Source organism: Sturnira hondurensis, unplaced genomic scaffold, assembly GCF_014824575.4.
Source record: "Sturnira hondurensis isolate 20B ecotype Veracruz unplaced genomic scaffold, ASM1482457v3 Scaffold0004474, whole genome shotgun sequence".
NCBI lineage: Eukaryota > Metazoa > Chordata > Mammalia > Chiroptera > Phyllostomidae > Sturnira > Sturnira hondurensis.
In genome coordinates, this window is record NW_028077105.1 from 9,076,857 (window position 1) to 9,099,508 (window position 22,652).

The 22,652-nt window shown below is 38.3% G+C and overlaps 1 protein-coding gene across 3 annotated transcripts in view; it reads right to left on the reverse strand.

Annotated features, from left to right (window-relative positions):
* LAMA2 (laminin subunit alpha 2) overlaps positions 1 to 22,652 on the reverse strand; it is a 531,387-nt gene that overhangs the window by 481,573 nt on the left and 27,162 nt on the right. The window lies entirely within an intron of this gene.

Sequence of the window (22,652 nt, forward strand, 5' to 3'; positions counted from 1 at the left end):
CCCTCCACCCTGCACCCCATTTCCTACCCACATCCCCCCTTAGTTCATGTCCATGGTTTGTACATATAAGTTCTTTGGCTTCTTCATTTCCTATACCATTCTTAACCTTCCCCTGTCTATTTTGTACCTATTATTTATGCTGCTTAAACATTTCAATACCTGCAGAGAAACAGCATGCATGAAACAAACATAGGGTGATACATTAATATTTAAAAATAAAATCACAATAATAAAATGAATTATAAGATAAAAGTGAGAAAGTCTCCCAGGGGAGAAAAAGAGTAAAAAGAAAAGAAAATCTAAGTATTAGAGAAAAGACAAAGATATAGAGGTTCTCTCCAACTAAGAGTCCCGTAGATAGATAATACATTGTGAAATAATTTTATTGCTCAGCATTTCCCTGAGAAGATGGCTCTCACTCTTAGGTCTTATGGGTTTACCTAGTTCATGATGATCCTCTCCTGACACACTGAAGAATGCCCATTAATACCGTTGAAATTTAAATTCATGTGAAGAGTAGTAAGAATGATAAAGAAAATTAAATTGGAACACACTCAGATTTATCTTATGCAATCTTGTGTTTGATGGGAAAATATCTGTTTTAAACCAAAGTATTATTTTAAAAGCTCTTATATAGAGCCCCTTTTACAATTGTGTAAGTTTTTTATTTAAACATGTTATATCTGGCTATACAGTTAAGTAAAAAGCTTTGCTGAAGTGTGGATTTATTCCACATGACAGTCCAGCATGAAGAGTAAAAATTAAATCACAGAATTGATAATACAAACTGACAAGACCCACACCTGCATAAAAACCACTGCTATGTGTTTAAGAAATATTAAACAAAATTAAACATAATGACTGTTAGCATTCTTCTGCTGATACAGATTTTCCTATTTAGAGACCTATAAAACCCAGAAACTTCTTTTGCCAAGACAGAAAGAATTTCCAGAGCTTGCAATTTCTTCCTGAAATGATATAGCATAAAAAGCAAATCCTAATTTAAATATTCATGCCTTCACTTTGTTTAATGGTATGCTACTATGACTGTAGATACCATATTTTAATGCTCTGTGATGTTTCTTTCTGTTTTATAATGGCTGAAATAAAGCCACCTTCAAGAGTAATATTATAAGGCATCATTATGAAGTTCATATTTTTTCTTTGAAGAATGTATTCTGCTACTAATAATGACAGCATGCTGATACTCAAAATAAACATCTTCAATGTGCAGGCTACATTTTAAAAAATTGTAAAATAACCCACTTGTCAAAGAGTCCAACTTCGGGACTCAACTCCACTTTCAATCTCCATCTAACACCCCTGTCAGCTGAAGCAAAAGAGATGAAGCCTGAAATTTTGCACAGCTTAACAACAACAACAACAACAACAACAACAACAAAACCCTGCAGGATGTAACTTGGTCCCTGAACATTTTTAAGATAAAAACCAACTGGGATTCAACATTTAAAGGATATTGCCAATAAAACCTACCTAGAATGATGCAAATGTACTTTGCAGGATTGTCATTTTGACTAGAAATAACTGAAAAATGAGCTTCTTTTAAAATTGTCCATAAAAATGAGGAAAAGGAGTCATTTCCTTTAAACAACACATACACAATTGTCACTTACTCAGCATGGAAGAGAAAAAAAGGAAACATTCAACCAAATCATCATAGTGCCTCAATGAGCTAACATTATGCTCTCTTTTATATTTTTTTCTTGCCCCGGTACACACTCTGTACAACACATGCATACACATATACTGACACACACACACATCCGTGCATCCAGATACGTCCATTGTGTACATATTCACGTACAAAAACATTCTACAGGCTCAGGTTTTTGTATTTTTTACAAGGGTTTAGAAGGCATTAAATAATACAGGGTGTTCTAATAATTTTACACAAACCATATCTTTCTTCCTTAAAGATTAGATCTAATGATATCTGTACATAAAAGCTAGTGTTTTGGGGGGTGGGGAGAAGAAAATATTACTAGGCCCTTTTTATTGCTTTTACTCAGAAATGAAAAAAATAGATTTGTCACACCAAGAAACAAACCAGGAAGGCGTTTCAATTCAAAAGTGCTTGTAAAAGCAGAGTGTTCAGAAGGAGCACGGGTTCCAATCCCAGCTGTCATTCACAAGCTGGGAATGCACATCGGGCAATTGCACCCATCTGATATTCAGGGAGATGCGACCTAAGGCGGCCAAGGCACTTGGTTGGACATGTGAACACTTGGTTGGACATGTGATCCATGCAGGGCCGTCTTGGGGGAAGGAGGGCTCTCTCCTCCTGGGATCTGAAGTGCTAATGGCCCCCTTTAAGCACCTTGTGGAGAAAGTCGTAATGAAATTAAAGACAGTGAAGAGGGAAGCTGAGAGGAGATGGGGAGAGACCTGATGTTGGGACTGCCATTCATCAGGTGGCTAATTAAAGCTTTAAAAAAACTCCAAATTGAATTTATTGAGGCAATATTAATTAATAACATTTTATAGGCTGTAGGTGTACCATTCTATAATATACCATCTGTACATAGTACCATGTGCTTATCACCCAAAGTCAAGTCTCCTTCTATGACCACTTCTCCCCAGTTCACCCTCTTCAACCCCTTCGCCCAGCCCATTCTCCTCTGGTCATCACCACAGTGTCTGAATCTACAGGTTTTTTCTTTCTTTCTTTTTCTTTTCTTATTCTTCTGTTTTTTTCTTAATCCCTTTACCTTTCTTGCCCAGTCCTCCAACATGCCTCCCCTCTAACAGCTGTAAGTCTTTTGCACTCTCTGGAAAAATTAACAGAGAAGTCCATTGAGGCTAAATCTGGATTTCTGTCACCTGTTTCTGAAGTCTAACGTAAGAAAAACAACTTATCATATATATCATATATCAAGAATAAATGTCTAGGGCAGTACATAGAAGGTATCCAATGATGCTAATAATTATTATTACTATTAATACAAAAGAGTGATCCTTTTTCTTTTATAAGGGGTGTGGCCAGGTTTTGCATTATAAAACTCAACGTCTCTCAAACAAAGATGCAATTGCATTCTGGACAATTTTGTTAAATTCAACAATACTTATTTGTTATGGAGCCTATTTTTCTCGATAAATTGAAATCCTCAAGGGCTGGAATTATATCTCAACAACATTTAGACCTTTAGAAATTCTATCTTAAAAACATTAGGCCTTATTTGTGGTAGATGGTCAAAAATTATTTGTTATTGATAATGTATAAAATTAATTTCTATTCCTGTTGGCTAACATCCAGATTACCACAAACATCTGAATATGTAAGTGAATTTTCAAGAGTTGTTAATACTATAACACACTATGGGAAAAACATTTACTTTTCCATATATTTCATGAAATGTTCTTATTCCAATTCAGAAAATTAAATTGTTAGGATTTGAAGTGATTTTTAAATAGTTTTGAGGTTTGGGGTTCTTTATGAAATATAGAAATGAAAAAGGATGAAAATTTTAATGAAAAAGCCAGAATTGATAAACAATATTTCTCGGGCTCGCTGAGCTAAATTCAATGTCAACAACTTTGAGAAAATATGATTTTCCCTCAGTACAAGAGAACTAACTTTGATGGCACTGGATGGAGAATACCTGCGGAATTTATCCTACAATCTCTTGCCTTGGGATTTGCATCACTCCTTAGAACCACAGTAGATTACTTTGTAATTCAGACTCTAAGCTCTGCCTTAGTGGATTTGCTGGATATGTCAGTAACCTTATTTAAAATGACTCATTTACTCCGCATTATAAATGAATACCTTTAATTTTAGACATCTTGCTGGAAAGAGATTTCTTACAAAGGATTTTCCCCCATAATATTTAATGAAGATCTTCATTTGGAAATCATGCCGCATCTCCTGCAGTGTCTTCTTTTTAATAACAGCTCCCATTCACCGAGGATTTATCTGTGCCACTCATTTTGCTAGTCACTTACACCTGTTATCACATCTCATTCTCCTGACAATCTTACAAGAAAAGAGTCCCTATTTTACAGATTTAAAAAATAGAGAGAGTTAAAGGCACTTTCCCAAGGTCAAAACAGCCAGGAGATGGAAAAACTACACTTCAGATTCTTGCCTGACTGATAGCAAAGTTGATGCTTTTTACAGGCTTGGTGGAAACAACACAAAATACAATCACATTGTTGTTGGAACAGCTTGGTGAATCTCAAATATTATGCTACTAGATCCCTCCTCCCTTTCTCTATCATAAATAGCCAAAAACATGATAACATTTCATTAGTTGAAGTTTATGTTATCTTTACATGCCCTTAGTGTTACACCATTTGAGTGTTTCAGATGAGCTAAATCATAATATCTAACATTTAATTCAGTGCTTCTTTGGTGGCAAAAAAACTCTGCTAAGCACCATGCATGTATATATCTACATGTATATACATATAGTAATATAACAATGTATGTATAGATAATCCTCACCATACTCAGTATGATAGGTGATGTTATTACCCCAATATACAGATAAGGCACAGAAGGGTTATGTAACTTCCCTGAGGCCACACAGCTACTAAGTGATGGATGGGGAATCAACCCTAAAAAACGTGACTCTGGTACCCATCTAAATCAATCCTCAACAGTGATTCTTCACATGTCACTGGCTGCCCAAATACTGGGCAATATTTGGAAAGCTAAGAACTTTCCACTGAAAGTTAAGTAAGTGAAATGTTAAAAAGACTTCTAGTAATTCTGGTACCAGCAGAGTTTAGATGGAGGACTGTTGGGATAATCAGGTTCCACCCACAGCCTCCACTGAGGCACTGCTCTGCCTGGCTCCTCACCCGTCTTCCGGTCCATGTGCTCCTTTCCTGGCTGCTTTGTGATGAGATACTTGAAAAACGATGATGCTTCCTAGAGCCCCACTTTTCTTAACCAATCAATAACGCCCTTTCCACCTACCGCCTGTGCATGTGCCTCCCAGAGGGTCAGTCCCAAAGCATCTCCCCTGGTTGCAGTGCCTCATACCCTTTCTCTGGGTGCTCAGGTTCACTAGTGGAGCAAGCTCACCTCATGTTATACTTTGTTTTATTCATTTCTGCCATCTTCCTAAAAGATATGCTCCTTGAGGTCAGCAATCATTATTACATCTCTATAGTTTTAACATCGTGCACAGTACCTGCTATATTGCAAGGAAAGTACTTAAACAATGGTCTTAAATATTTAATTCCTTCTGTTTTCTACATAGCATTTGCAGATGTTTGCTAAAGATGAAATATACCAGGAATCATCCAAAAATAATAGAGGCTCACATTTTAATTTTTTCTTTACTCACAGCCTCTTGTTCTCTGCTATTTTCTCACTCTGTCCAATTCATAATGATATTGAAACATTATCCTTCATAACATTATAATTTTCCTCAGGCTAACTTCTCCCACTGTCTCTCACAATCTCTTTCCATCTTTTCCATCATAATTAAGTTACAAAAAAATGCAGGAATACATTCTCATATTCTCATTTTAATGCACTCTCTTATTTTAAAAAAGTTTATTTTTATTATAAAAGTATTACATGCTTATTATAAAAGAAAATGTGATTTTCAAAAAATCATCCACAATTTCATCAGGGATAAAAATTGTTCACCTTGTAATTAAGTTACTTCTAACTTTTAAAAAATATATATTTCATTCATATATGAACAGTAGAATTTTTAAATTGAGATTATACTGAATATATAACTTCAAAATAATGCTTTTGTTCACTCAGCATGACACTGAAATCATTTTTTCAATGTCACTAGTTTTCATTGTTTATTTAATTCTTTTCTTATACATGGAAACACACAAAAGGAGCAATTTTAATGAAAGAATTGACTCTTGAGCTTAGGCAAAAAATGGGAACCATTAAAGATTAAGGAAATCCAAATAAAGCATAGAGAAAAATGCACAAATCTGGTAGCTAAAATACTCTGATACACTTATTTATTTTTCTTTCCCTGACACTACACTGAATGTTCTATATAAGTCAGGAATCTTGTTAATCTTTGTATCTCCATACTTAGCACACTATTCAGCACAGGATAGATACCTAATCAAAGATTGGGGAACAAATAAATAAAGTTAATGTGCTTACAACTGCAGAAGCCATTTGTAAGTAAAGCCGTAACACTTTACTTTCCAGCTAGAGGTCAGACAACTTAACCAGCCACGGATGGTGCAGACCATTAATCGATTATTAAATGATGTCAATTGTTGAGGGGGGAGGATAAATCGTCATTTTATTTTTTTTTCCTTTGGCTAAAAGTATGTCTCTCGACCTTCTTAAATAATTTAATTTTGGTATTTAATGAGACATACTTAACAAATGTTGCTAGAGAATTATCAATAAGAAAAATTCAACTGTCAGCAATTTACAACGTGAGGACTAAAACTAGGCAATATTTACACTGGATGCTGATTTGTAGGTAAAGTTTGTTTGTGTGTACAAGTTATATAATATGCAACCTTTTGATTCCGTTCATTCAATCCTCTTTTAAATCAGTAATTATAGATAACATATATATAGAACTTTCATGAGTTAGAGAAAAAAGTTAAATGTTTAAGAAATGGATTATTGGTTGGTGGTATGATTTTTTAATTGTGATGTATTTGGTTTTTACTGCCATGCTAAGAAATGACCTCAAACTTAGTGACTTAGAAGAACACACGTATGTTACCACACAGTTTGCATGGGTCAGGAGTTAGCAGAGCTCAGACTGGTCCAGTGCTCGGGGTCTCACAAGCCTGATGCTGGTGGTTAGCCAGCATGAGCTGTTCTTGGCTGTCAGAGGCCCCGGAAGTTCCTCACCACGTGACCCTCTCAAACATGACTATGAGCTTCTTCAAGGCCAGTGCCAGAATCTCTCTGACCTCTACATGCTCTTTTAAGATCTCCCTTGAAAGGTCAGACACACTTGTGGCAGTCTCTGATTAAATCAGGGTAATGTAATCAGGGACCTAAATGTTTTCTAAAATTTCCTCCTACTTTGTCATAAAATGTAACCTAACCATGGGACAATCCCCTCATGTTCACAGGTCCCACTCATCCCCAAGGGGAGTGATGTCCTAGGATGTGTTCCCCAGAGTTGGGAAGCTGGGAGCCATCTCAGAATCTTCCAACAACACTAAATAACCTAATTATCCCACACATGCAACACAATTAAAAATTACAAACTCCACAGAGAGGAAACCTAGTTATGTCTCTGTTTTTGTCTCTTGTGAGTGTGTTAGACCACGGACATACTAAGAGTGGCACCATGAAACTATCTGAGCCAGGAAACTGAAGACCTGGCAGAGGTATGTGGCAGAAGAGGAAGTCAGAGGGAATCAAACTTGACTTGGTTCAGCACCGCTGGCATGGAAGACGGTGACAGGGACATGAGCCGAGGTATACGGTGGCTTCCAAAAGATGAGAATGACTTCTGACCAACAATCAGCCAGGAACGGGGACCTCTGTCCTACAAACATATGGAGTGATTCTTCCAACAATCTGAATGAGTTTGGAAGTGGATTTATCCAAAGAACTTCCAGAAGTGAGGATAACCATGATGGTACCTTGGCATCTGCCTCTCAGACTCTAAGCAAAGAGCCCACTGACCCATGCTACACTCAGAATTCAGTCTTCAGAATTGAGAAAATAAAGGTGCATTGTTAAAAAAAAATTTCAACTCTAAATTTTTATATGCCACTATTGAAATGTACACTCTGTTGCGGAAAACAAGTTGGGATATAAGTTCAAGCTCTTGTAACAATTGCTTTCGGTAAAATGCCTGTCCCCAGTGATTGGCACCTGGAGGCTATGACAGCAAGAAGCAGATGAAGTAAGACCAACAGCTGTCCTCCCCTTGCTGAGGGATTAGTGCAACACGAATCCGATGGGTCTACAGGCAGCCTGGCTGCTCAGTCCAATGGCTGCTTTGCTGATTAAAAACCAAAAGTGAGAAATTTGCTGTAACAAATGTGTCTTACCGATATACTTTTTTTTCCACAGGTTAAGTTATTCAAAATTCTGACAGATGGTCACTAGAGAAAAAAGGCACAATTAAATCTACTAAACTGCATATTTTAATCAAAGATTTAGGGTTAATAAGGCACAATTTATAAATACACTTCTTACTGATATCCTCTCAGATAATTGAAGACAACTGGTGTATCTTTTCTGAGCCTGCTCTGTTATATGGTAAGTATTTGCCATCACCCCAGCCATTCCTCACATGAGCCATCAATGCCTCAAGAATTAACCTGCTTTCCTCCATTCTTCTACACTATGAAACCTGAAGTATATATTTTCCAGATTTAACTGAGCAAACAGAAGATAGAATAAGGCTATAGCATTTCTTATTTTAGATCAGTGGTTTGTTTTGGGGGGGCATACATGTAAGGATGTTGGTAAAAATGCAGATTTCTGGACACAAATCCAGAGATTCTGATTAATTTATTTAGTCTGTGGGATCCCTCACATATGTACTTTTGACACGCTGGGTGACTTAGCTCAGGTGAGCCACAGACCACTGCTTGAGAAACAGTGTCGACTAAAATTGTTAAGAGCTATTAACAAGCTATTTTGTAATTCCGTCAGAGGATGGGCACCTAATGAGCTTTCAGTTCACTACACTCTGTAAGATGACATAGATGAATTCCCAGATTACCAGGTTCTGGGGAGCAAATCAGAAGAGCTTTTACCTATCATCATTAAATTACAACATAACAGAGGTAGCCCTCCCGCCTGTGAAGATCTTTTGAAATCTTGATTTTGTCATATATATATATATATATATATACATACATAACAAGTATGTATATATATATGTATGTATGTATGTATATATATACATAACAAGACTTCCACCAGATGCATTTTCCAAGTGGTCCCTGTACATCTTTCTTAATGTCGGGGCTGTTTCTCCACAAGGTGCCTCCGAACTGAAGTGCCTGTCAGCATTTTCTCGCACCATTTTCCTTTCTCTTCTTCACCTATGCCATGAACCACACTCTTTATTTTCTTATACTTATTCATGAATAGTAATTTATTTTTAATATTATTTCCACTATTTTCTCTGATAAGCTAGCAAGTAGAAAAAACCTATGAAACGCTCCTTGTTTCCTGGTCATTTGGAAAAAAGGGTTATACATAAGCCCACATAGAATATCATAGTTACTCCTAAAAAACATAAATTATTTATGACACATTCTCTGATTAAACAGAAATAAAACTTAGATACCTTTAAAAATAAAGTTTGTGTGTCTTGATTTTTAAAAAAAGGAAAAATAATATAAGTACAAGGAGGGGAACCCCCCCAAAAAACCCTGGAATTATCTTCTGGAGGGCAGGCCCCTTGTAGTACAGGCTTCCCCTGCTAGGTGACTGTTCTAGGAACACATCTGTATCAGTGTGTCAGCTGGCGTTGTTGTGAGAGGCTGTGTTTGGCCTCAGTGAATTTTTTTTGAAGACTCTTTCCATGCATTTGCCATTTCATAATGGGTGATTTACAAGCACAACTGCCCACACTGCATTATCATTCCCAATGTATGTAGTTGGGAAAAATGGTTTACTTTCCAGGGCAACAGTGTTCAGACACACACATGTAAACTTTTCTGCTTAAATGAGTCAATTCATAGTTCTGAAAATTAAATAAAAAGGGTAATTTATTCAGTGTTTCTGGCTGTGGACCTTTATTTTTTTTTTCCATTTTCCTTTTAAACTGAACATGGAGGAAATAATTTCTGTAGACTTCATGAGTTTCCAATAAACAATAACTTAAATGACAATAGAATAGACACTTTTAAATGCTACAGTAAACATATGGCTATTTTAAAAGCATGTGACTGAAAACCTTTGTTGATAGAGGGTTTCTCAAGTTTCTCTTAAAAGAAAATAAAAATAGATGGAGTAAATAATAGGCAGGATGGGTGAATAAGCACAAGAGTTATGGCTGTGAACAAAGCTTGATGTTCAAAACACAGCCAGGATAAGCAGTGAGTGCCATGAAAGTAGAAGTCAGGAGAAGGTCACACTATTTGTGCTTCAGTTGTCTGGTTTGCTTTTTAATCGTATACCTTGGAATTGTTTTCTGAGCTTATTTTAATGAGGTTGCTACTTGCTGCTCTTCTGTGGTGGAGCATTTTAACCATAGCTAAATTTAGATAGCATTCTCCAGTGATGTTCTTTTCAAACTAAGATTAATGGAAACCAGCATTGGCCCCCTTCATCGTCTACCTCTGAACTTCTCAGTGACAGAGGTGTATGTGGGTTATGTGATGATACTCGGCTACATGGTATTTTGAAAAATCACCATCAATAGTGTACAGCATGCTGGGCACAGAGAATAACCCTACCATCCACCACATGAGAATATCTTTGATTTTAATGGTGTGAATTGTTAATGAAACTCATTATCATGTTTCTCACTTATATATTTATCATCTCCACTATTTTCTTTTTAGTATGAAGCTCACATGTGACTTATTTTTTTCATTTCTGAATTTTGAAAACTGTATTTTAAAAATCTCTTTAACTGAATATAAGAGAACCAAAGAATCATTAAAGTATAAAGTAGAATTTTACAGTCAAGAGAACCAGATTAAGGATGCACAAGATATTCACAAAAAGCAGGGTTAGTTTATCCAGTTGTTTCATTTATTTATATTTATTCAACATACCCCTTCCTTATCCCAGATCTATTATTTAAAAGCTTTCAGATTAATCTTCCTAACACAAACTTCGATTATGTATTTTACTTTTCAAGAGCTCATAATAAATCTCTCCCACCTCATTCTACCTTGATTTCTTCAGCACCAAATGTTACATGGCTGGTAACTATTAGACATTAAGTCAGTATTTGTTGAAAGTTTGAAATGAATTCATTTTGTCTAAATTGTTCTGCCGGATTCTAAAGACCTTCCGTTCACTTGCTCAGCTCTAGCATGCCTTATTTTCACCATTGCCCAAGGAAAGCCTTTTGCTCAGGAAACTTATCTTAAAAGTCTCATGCTTATCCCATGCCATTGCTCTTGACTTCTTTCTTTAGGCAGCTTATGGTTCTGTACCCCTGTACAGAGGGTCACCAGCTGAAAGTAAGGCCACCCAATGTGGAGTAAGTTTGGGAGTCAAGATGACACGCATCTGCCCTTCTTGCTGACTCTTACAATTTTTCCCACCCCTAAATGTTGGTATTCCCAGGCCTTCCTCTTCTTCCTTGGGGTACATAAGAAATCACAAAGTGATGTTTATAAACAGGCAAAACACCAGTAAGTAGGAGGATGAATACATCTGAGAAAACATCTCTTAGAAGTCTGAGTTTTAAACTTTAATGTTCAGGGCCTTAATCCTTCCTATCTCCATGGAATCCAGGCACTGAACTCACTCTCATCTGGGTCAGCAGATGTGGTGGTGATGTGCTCAGCTTCCTGTCCTAGATGAAAAAAAAAACTTGTTTGCCTAACAGTCCCTCCACAAACTAGGTGATAAAAACTCAACTTCTGTAACCTCTCAAGTGTTTCTACATCTAAAACGGGGCAACAAAACTTTCTTCATGAGATTATGGTGAAGATCAAATGAAATAGTCCCTATAAACAGTGCTTAACCCTGTAAGGGTCTCATAAAACATTAGTCAAAACCAATAATAACAAACACTGTATATTATGCCCTATTTTAAATACTTTTCCCTGCTATTTTATTCGATCCTCACAAGAACTCAATGATGCACATAATATTATTAATATTATGACCACCATCCCCATTTTTACAGATAAGGGAATTGAGGCACTGAGTTTTAGTGACATACATAAAATCATATAGGTCAGAAGTGTTCAAATTATAATTAAAACTTAAGCAGCCTGGCTTTAGAGATCCTGAAGTTCTCCCGAAGATCCAGAACATCCTTTCCTAATCTCAGAAGTTTTCGCCAAGTGCTTGCCTACTGATATGTGGCCCTGCCTGAGGACCACTCTCCTGTACCATTCATGTCCCATATTGACTTCTCTGTGTTCTCAGTTTATTCCACTCATAGGGTGTACAGAGCAATTTAGAACTTAATCACTTACCGCACTCATACACTTCTCTGTAATGTATGTAAGCCTTGTCTCGAGCATAAACTCTTGAGGCAAGACTACATCCCACACTTGGTAGTCTCCTTAGTAAGAGCTTCAGGCCAGACTATAAGTAAACTCTCAGTAAACACTTGTCAAGTGATTGATTCTCAGGCTTCAGGGCATCACTACTGAAATAAAAACAACTGGAGAGATTTACATAAGCCTGGTCATCCCTACTGAACATTTCACACCAACAAAAGTGCAGTCAATGACACCGAGCTTTACTTTTGAGACTGTTGCGAAAGGACCCAAACAGAAGAGGACTCTTGTAATGTGTGATGAATGGTCTAGTCTCCACCTGGGTATAAGTACAGTGCGGGGGTGGGGGAGAAGAAAGGCATCGGTCCATGTCTTTCATACTCAGGAATCCATCTGGAAGATCATGTCTCTATAGCATGCTGACCTGTGCACTAGCTTTTAAAGGACTCACTCTAAGAGTTACACATGTCACTTCTGTCCACATTTCATTGACTATAGCTATGCCTAACTTCAGGGAATAGGTTAACGCAATCCTACTATGTGCCCAGAAGGAGAAACGTAGCAAATATACATGAATGATACCTGTGACTACATCAAGAGATGACTGCGGTCATGCAAATAAAAGGTAATGAGGATATAAGCAGTAGGAGTGGGGAAAAAAAGGAGAGCAAACAAAATAGAAATAGAATTGAGATCTTGCTGGGTGGTATAGGAGGGGAAAAGATATAGTATGACTTTAAGGCTGAAAGACTACAGGTGTCCTTAGAAGAAAGCAAAAAAATAAGAGGAGAAACAGTTGATTGTAGGGGTGGTGGTGAAAAGAACAGGGGCCTTATAAAAGAATGCTTAGCTCTTCCTTTTGGGCCATGTTAAGTTGTAAGTCCTGACAAAGATATGTGAGTAAAAATATCCAAAGAACAGTTCAAAATTAGAAGCTGGAGTTAACAGAAGCATTCACATATGAAAATAAGGATTTCAGAGTCATTGGCATAGAAGTAATATTTAAATTTATGGGCATAGATGATCCAACAAATTTGGCAAACTCATATTGACCTTATCACATTCTCTAGCCAATAGATAGGATGTTGATTTTCTTTCATTGGCTTCATGTTCCTGGAAGAAAATAAACTACCAATGATAAAAGTAATGCAGACAAGAATTTGCAAAGTTGTACAGAAAATAGAAAGACTACTATTTTAAGTATTAAAGTTGATGATAGTTATAAATTTTGAATGCTTCAGGAGTCTCTTACTAATACAATCTTACAGCTTTTGTATCTCATTCCTAGAGAGCACCATGTAGGTATGAAGACTGCTGATCTTCACTGGGATAATTTTAAGCACATACTTAAAGATGATTCTTTTATGGCATTGTAACAGTTTTGCAGTTTGTAAAACGGGAGCTTTCCTTTCCTTTTGCTTCAGCACATACAGACATCAACTTTTAGTAAAAAAGCAATGAGGCAAAGCCTTTATAAAGAATTTGTAGCAAATTTCTTGAAAAAAGATTCCAGCTCAGAGAAATGTTTTGCTTGTCTGTACAGATAATTAGGAAGTGGTCCATTACTTAGTCAACACGTTTTCAAATTATTCTAAAAATGAAGTTAAATATATAAAAATAAAACACTCTGGAAAGGATTTTCCAAATTATTGCAGTCCGGAAGTAGACATTGGAATTCATTTTGCAGGTTAAAATTTGTATTAAAAATAAAGAATATAGCCCTGGTTGGTGTCAGTTCAGTCTGGTTAGGCATCATTCCACAAAGTGAAAGGTCACCAGTAAAATCCCCAGTCAGGGCACATGACTAGGTTGAGGGTTGGGTCCCCAGTAGGGGGACATATGGGAGCAATGTTACTCTCTCACATCCATGTTTCTCTCCCTCTTTCTCTCTTCCCTCCCCTCTACCTAAGGAAAACAAGAATAGAGAGTAGAAATATTGGATTTCACTGAATTCAAGAAGTTGAAGTAATGTTTGAAGACATTTTATGATATTTTCATTTTGTGTGTATGTTAGAGAAAAAACTGTTGACAATTTAAATACAGGGTGGGACAAAAGGTAGGTTTACAGGTATTTGTACAGAAATAATACAATCATTTAAAAATAATAATACAAGAATAAACTCTGGTTTGTATACGCACAGCTTGAAACCCACTTTTGCCCACACTATACATGCTTTCCCAAGAAAAGCGGTTGAAAGCTGTTGTAAAGAAGTGAGGAGAGTGTGTGTTACCCTGGGGATGGTTTAATCATTTTGGAGTTAAAGACAAATTATCAGCTATGAACCCCACGTCTGTCACCTACAACATTCTCAGTTCCTTAAAATCCACCAGGTCTTTAAGTCCTGCTGCTTTCCACTTCACCTTTTTATGACTTATACCCCAAACTACACCTTAGAGAGTGAATGTATCCAAACGGGATGTCAGCCTTAATCAGGTTTAGCATATACATACTTAATTCTCCAATTTGCCTCTGTTAGCAGAGCTTAGGTGTGCAGAGATTCATTTCACAATCTCATCAATAACACTGCAACATTGTATCTGTTGAATTTAAATCACCTTATCAGCACTGATCTTTACTGCTACACTAAATATTTCTAATTGGCAAAGTGATCTTATCTACCTCAAAAGAAGGGAGGAGCTCTTAAAATAGGTCAGATTTCCAGAATTATCTCAGGAAAGAATTACCAATTTTAAAAAGGGAGCATAAATATTCAAAATATGGCCTCAAATAATTTTTATTAATCAAGACAATACTAGTATAAAACAATGTTTGAATATGAAACACTGCATTGTTATTTTAGATTTCCTTATGTTGAAACAAGATTTAAGCTCTCAGGAGTTTGGGAGCCTATGGAAGCTTTTGAGTTTTATAACTTTTCTATTCTATTCTTCACCTTTAGTTCACCCTAAATGTTAAGAACAAATAGTATCACTAAAGTATCACAGAAATACCTGAGTAACTTCTGGGGACTATAAAGTTGGGGTCTGATGTGTTCTGATCCTTGAAATTGTAAACTTCTCATATCTAAAGTTTAGAGACCTAAAGGAGAGTTAATATTTGTACTCCAAACCCTATTCCCACTGCCACTGAAAAAGATTTTTAAAGAAATTCCACACTCAAAGCTAAGGCACTTTGAAGAGTTGCAAAATGATGTGGCTTTGCCTTTGATGCCCCACACTGCACTTAAACCCAGGTGGAGACACAATCTTCTGTAGAATAAATAATTCTGAGCCCTGGCTGGTATAGCTCAGTGGTTGAGCGCTGGCCTGCGAACCACACGATCGAGGTTCAATTCTCAGTCAGGGCACATGCCTGGCTTGCAGGCCAGTTCCCAGCAGGGGATGCATGAGAGGCAACCATACATTGATATTTCTCTCCCTCTCTCCTTCCCTCCCCCTCTAAAGATAAATAGATAAAATCTTTAAAAAATAGTGATTTGATAGTAATAATAATTTGTCTTTAAAAAAAAGAATTTTAGGAGAAGCAATATGGAATGGGAAAAGAGGTCGGTAAAATCCCAGAGCTGATGGACAATTAAAAAGTCCACAAAAATGGCTCATTAGTAAAGGGCTGATGGAGAAAGCCTCAGTGCAAAGCATTCGAGAGCACAAAGGATGTGGCAGGGAAGGGCATGAGAGGCCTCTTCCTTGAGGGCCCAGGCTATTTCCCTCCCTCAACTCTCATAGGTGACACTGTCGGACGTGCAGAACAAGAAGCACAGTAAGACAGGATTTATGTGAAAAACAAAACTAATCAAGGAGTAAACCATATACATGGCTGTATTGCTATATGAGCATATGCACTTATGTAAATGTAAGAAAAGACCTCATAACTGAGAAATAAAGACTGATTGCTCTCTGGGTAAAGCACTAGGAGTGCGGACGTTATGTTTCAATTTTACCACCTCGACCAGCTAGGAGCTTACAGATGAACAGCGATGAACACAGCTACGTTGCTTTCGAACTCCCAGCACCATCCAGCTCCAGAACACTTTCAACTCAACTGAGACTCTGCACTCAGTAAACAGTAACTTCCCCTGGCCCCAGCAACTGCCACCCCGTTTGCTAGAGCTATAAATTTGACCACCTCGAGTGCCTCATACACGTAGAAGCATATACAATGTTTGTCTTTTCTGACTGGTTTATTTCATTTAACAAATGTCCTCAAGGTCCATACAGGTTGTATCATGTGCCAGAATGTCCCTTTTTGAGGCCATTGTCTGTATACCATGTTCCATTGTCTGTATATACCATGTTCTGTTCCATTGTCTGTATATACCATGTTCTGTTTGTCCATTCGTCCATCTTGGGACATTTGGGTTGCTTCCACCTTTTATCTATTATGAACAACACTACTTCAAATGTGAGTGGACAAGTATCTCTTCAAGCCCATGCTTTTAATTCTTTAAGGTGTATACCCAGAAGAGAAATTGGGGGGTAACATGGCGATTTTATCTTTAACTTTTTGAGAAACTGCCACACTGTTGTCTGTAGCTGCTGCACCATTTTATATTCTCATCAACAGTATATAAGAATTCCCGTTTCTCTGTATCCTCACCAATACTTAAAAGTCTGGTTTTTTCAAGGTAGCCATCCTAATGCATGTGAGGTTACATTTGAATTTTTTGCAACCAAAATACATTTCTATATTATATTCGTAAACACATAAATGTCTTAAAAATATGGTGTGAGGTTATTCAAGCATGTATGTTCTGTAAAGGGCTTTCTGATGTTATCTCTAATTAAATGGTTTTCTTCCCTAAAAACGGGGGTGATTGTGTAAAGTGTAATTGCAACCAGGTTGATGTAAAGGGAGAGTTGACCAGCTGGGAACCCAGATGAAGCATCCAAGTGCTGGAAAATGACCCATTTGTAGGAGCTGTACCTACAAATCTAAGGAGAAGTTGGGGACTCCCTAAGACCTGTGCATTGAGATCTTACAAATATTTAACAGAGGCATATAAATCATTTATATGAAAAAAAAGAAGAGTTTGTTATGACCAAAGACACTGAAATACAGAACGTGCTGACAGGGTGCAGAGGGGAGAGGGGAGAGAATCACAGGGGAAAAGGGGATGGACTCACATGAACAAGTGTAAAGGACACAGGGATAATAACTAAGGTGGGGGCAGAAATGGGAGGGAGGTGGGGAGCACTGGGGGGTGCAGGGTTGGGAATATAAGACAGAAAACTGTACTTGAACAAGAATTTTTTTTAAAAAGTTTGTTAAAGCTTTAGTTTGTTACATGAGGAAAATTCTTTCCCCGGGGGCATATTTTCTTCAATTCTGAAAACTGATAATTCAATTCATAGACAAAGTAACAATTAAAAATTGGAGGGCATTTCTTTAAAAATTTCAGTGGATGCTTATACCTCCACACTCCTACCCCTCTTAATTTGCCTCTTTTTATTTTCTTTATTTCTCTTCTCACCTCCTCCTTTTTCTTTATCATAGGCAGTTCAAATATATTAAAACTGAACATTGATGAATGTTTAAATAGGGACAAATCTGGCAAGGAGAAAAATATCATTAATGTTTTCAACAGTTCCGGCATGGGAAATTATAACAGCATGGCCGTGGACCCACTGGTGTTAACAGAAGTATATATGTGAAAAGAAGCTTTTAAAAGACTATTACAAGGCCCTGGCCAGGTGGCTCAGTTGGCTGGGGCATCATCGTCCTGTATGCCAAAAGGTTGTGGGTTCAATCCCTGGTCAGGGCACACACCCAGGTTGTGGGTTTGATCCCTGGTCAGGGTGCATACGGAGCCAAGCAATTCATGTTTCTCCCTCACACTGACATTTCTCCCCTCCCTCTTCCTTCTCCACTCTCCCTAATAATCAATTACAGCATGTCCTCTGGCAAGGATTTTTAAAAATTTTTAAGGAAAAAAAAGATTACTACTTGAATAAAAGTAAGGCAATAGCTAGAAGCTCTGAGAAGACAGTTATATTGATTTTGAAGAATGTTTCTTTTTATTTATAGTTAAACAGAGATGGTAGTTCTCTCCAAATATTTTTTGTGTCCCCTATACTTCTCAGACCCCTTGTAGTTAGGAGGGGAAAATGACTATTTCTTGATAATAAAAAGTAGGCCAGAGTGATGTGTGTGGCTTCCTAGATGAAGTACTGGAGAACTGGAGTGCTAAGTTCCCCTCATCTCCTTCTGTGTCATTGCAACCCAGGAAGCCATTTACTGAGCCGGAGACATCATAAGGGACGAAGAATAGGGACCCTGAGTCCCTGGATGGACAATTGCATGATTAAGAGCTAAACCTCTGGAATGCTAAGCTTTGGGGATTTGGGGGTTTATTTCTTCCTATGGCATGGCCTGGCAATGATCAGACTACTACAGCAGATGAGTAATTGTGTTATTAAATAAATCAGCAGTGGGACTGATAGCAGTGAGAACACGAAGCACATAATTTAAATCCTAAATAACGATTTCTCTGATCATTCTACCATTTCCATCTCCATCCTTTCCAAAGCAAATTCATCGGATATACTTATTTTCTCCCTTTCAAAATAAGCTATATTAGTTTCTAGTGCCCTCCTAACAAACAACTGCAAACTGAGTGGATTAAAACAATGGTAATTTTATTCTCTCTTGGTTCTGGAGGCTAGAAGTCTGAAATCAAGGTCTCAAAAGAGCTGGTTTCTTCTAGGTGCTGTGAGGAGAGATCTATTCCATGCCTGTTTCCTAGCTACTGGTGGTGGCCAGCAGTCCTTGACATTTGCTGGCTTGTGGCCACATCATTCCAATCTCCACCTGCATCTTCTCATGGCCCTCTCCTTGCACCTGTGTGTCTTTGCTCCTCTTCTTACAAAGACACCAATCATTTGGGGTCAGAACCCACACTGACCCAGTATCATGTCTTTTTAACTGGATCACATCTGCAAAGACCCCATTTCCAAATCAAGTCACATTCCTAGGTACTGGGGGTTAGGATTTCAACAAACCTTTTTAGAGGACACAATTCAACCCACAGCAATATCTTGCGAGCAGCTTCCCATTTCTCGTTTTCTGGAAGTGAATGCTGTAAATTGGATTTAAACAGTCCTTACTTTGAGTTACCATTTCAGAAACGGTTTTGTTTTTATTTAACATAACTGTTGCCAACTTTAAAAAGGACAGATTATTTTAGTCCAATACTTTCTCAAATTCAAACATAATTACTTTCTGCACTTGCTGAAAATTATGTTACTATATAAGAAACTCTAATAAGTTTGCACACTACAGGCAAAATGTAATGGCTTTCAGGCTTTCTGAGTGCCCCTGCTAAGATAAGTGGGAGCGGCAGCACAGACTGAATCAGATGAGCTGAAATGGAATGAAGGTGTCCATCCAAAACGTCAGTTCAAAGCCTCTCCGTTGTTTTTTTTCCATTTGTCCTTTCCTGGATACTCAAGTTTTGGTTCTTTTCTGGTCTCTATTCTCTTCTTTTACCTTGTTATGGTGCTTCGTCCTCTCTTGACATCTCTCTCCTGATACAAAAAGTCAAGAGCAATTGTGAAAGGGCCAAGACACCCTAAAATTACTTTTGTCTCCTAAATTCATTCAACACATATGTATATTTTTAGTAGCCCCAATGTAGCAATCAACACTTCTTAAGCCTTGGGGATTACAGTGGTGAATAAGCCGAGTCCTGTCTTGCCAGAACTAATGCTATGAAAGGAAGGAAGCACAGAAATTCTACATCAACGTGCTCCAGTGGGAAGAGGATTTGAATGGGGATGTACAGAGTAAACGTGAGTAGAGAAAACTGGTCCAGAGATCAGGAAGCACTTCTTACAGGAAGTATGTGAGTGCAACTGTGACAAATTGGCGGGAGTCAGTCAGGTGAAAGAAGGGTGTGGAGGCAGTGACACCACCATGAGCCCAGGCTCAGGACTGAGAGGGAGAGCGACATGTCCCATACATCCCAGGGAGTGCACAATGGCTACAGCTCAGACTGCACCTTAAAATGTGGGAGATGAAGTGGTGAGAAATGGGGCTGGGGGGAAATACAGTAGACAAATCAGGAAGTTCCTTATAAATAAAGTGATCATAAAATTCATCTTTCATCCCTGGCTGAGTTTCTCAGTGGATTTGAGCACCAGACGGCAAATCAAGAATCACTGGTTTGATTCCCAGTCGGGGCACAAGCCTGGGCTATAGGCCTGGTCCTCAGGTACATAAAGCGCAACTGCACATTGGCGTTTCTTTCTCTCTTTCTCCTTCCTTTCCCCTCTCTTTAAAAATAAATAAAGTGTTTTTTAAAAATAAAAGTTATTAACATAAACACATAAATGAAATTCATCTCCCAGACAGGCCACATTGGAGAATAAAGAAGTCCTTTGATAATTAGGCTGGGGCGGCAGGTGTAAACCAGGGCTGTCAGAGGGTGACTGGAATGTATGGCCACATGACGTTTAGACTAGAAACACTAAAGGGCAATCAGATACCATTACAGCATTTTCTGTAGAGGAAAGGCTCAGTGTTATCGTATTGTATCAAGCTTACTCCAGCTGAAAGATAATAAACAAATGGATGAGGGGGGGAAAGGGAAGCAGGATGATCCACGCCAAAAGACCAGTCTGATGGCTCCTAGTTGTGAGACAATGGTGGCCTGAATCACGGCAATGATTGTGAGCCTGTAAGAACATTGGGAGGTAATATTAGGCTGAAATTACTGCTGCTCACCACTTTTAACCACTTGCAAATGCGGCAGTTTCAAAAGGTTCAGTTAATAGATTTACAGGAAATAGGGTTGATTAGACTTCTTTGGTAAGTGCGTGCTAGACACATTTACAACTGAAATCCCATGTGATTTTTTATCCCATGTGATCCATGCTGCCTGAATCTTAGACTATGAGGGCATCCTTTTTTATTGTGGAGAATCAGAAATTGGGGGCAGGGGCAGGAAGGGAACACCCAACAAAAAGATCCCAAATCTGTGGTTTCTGAATCCAAAAGGTAATTAAGTTGGCGGGGGTATTTTAAAGTAAATGGAATTTGCTCTATACTGAGTAAGTTCCTCCACAATCCACCACCACAAGCTCTTGGACTGGACCAGCCCCTGGACCACCAACAACAAAAGAATTGGCAAAAGTGAGAAGAGGGAAGTCAAACATGCCGGATCCCCTGCAGGATTTTGGGATCAGGAGTGCAGACTGTAATGTAAGATCACCCGAGTCTGCCACCAATGAGTATAATGCTGGGTAAGTCATTTACTCTTACACCCCAAGTTCCTCATCTACTAAATGAGAACAATACTATCTACATTGTTGTATTGTTTTCAAAATTAAAGTTAATATATTTTAGCATTTATAACAGTACATGGAAAAAACTAACCACTATGGGCCAAGATGGAGGCGTAGGTGGAAACACTGTGCCTTCTCACACAACCAAGTTTAAAAACAACAAAGTTTTAGTAACAAAAATGCAGCCAAAACACAGAAAATTGAACTATACGGAAGTCCAACAACAATGAACAGTTCAACTGGACTGGTAAGAGGGGCGAAGCCAGGACTGGAAAAGTAGGATTGCGCAGGAAAACTCCGCAGGACTGACCCAGGGACCCCAGTGCGCAGGCGGTGGTTGGCAGATCCCAGGTGTGGGGTTGCGACGGGCGCACCCAGTGAGGGCATGAGGCAAGAGCCTGACCACGGTCACACATTTGTGTGCAGATAAACCAGCAAAGGAGTGGGCAGTGAGACAGACTGCACAGGCCCCAGCAGCTTCCAAGAAGCAGCAGAGGGGACCGCCATTGCCCCTCTTTGACCCTGCCCCCACATACATCGTCACAACCCAATGACTGAGTTGCCCCCCACCCCGGTGAACCCTAGGGCTCTGCCCCTCATACGTAACAGGTGAGAACAGACCAAAACATTGTGGCTCAAGAAGAACTCAAAGCCCCAGAGCCAATAACTCTAAGCAAAAAAGAAATAGCCAACCTTTCAGATGCACAGTTCAAAATACTGGTGATCAGAATGCTCACAGAACTGGTTGATTTTACACAAATGAGGGCTAAACTAATTGAAATGAAGGGAAATGCACAGGAAACCAATAGTGATGGAAAGGAAACGGGGACTCAAATCAAGGGAGTGGACCAGAAGGAAGAAAAAAATGACCAAACAGAAAAGAATGAAGAAATAAGAATTTTTAAAAATGAGGAGAGGTTTAGGAACCTCCAGGGCATCTTTAAACATTCCAACATCCGGATTATAGGGGTACCAGAAGGGGGAAAGAAACAGCCACGAGTGGAACACTTATTTGAACAAATAATAAAGGAGAACTTCCCCAGTCTGGCAAAGGAAATAGACTTCCAGGAAATCCAGGAAGATCAGAGAGTCCCAAAGAAGTTGGACCCAAGAAGGAACACACCAAGGCACATCATAATTACATTAGCCAAGATTAAAATGAAGGAGAGAATCCTAGAAGCAGCAAGAGATAAGGGGACAGTCACCTACAAAGGAGTACCCATCAGACTGTCAGCGGATTTCTCAAAAGAGACCTTACAGGCAAGAAGGGGCTGGAAAGAAGTATTCCAAGTCATGAAATCCAAAGACCTACAGCCAAGATT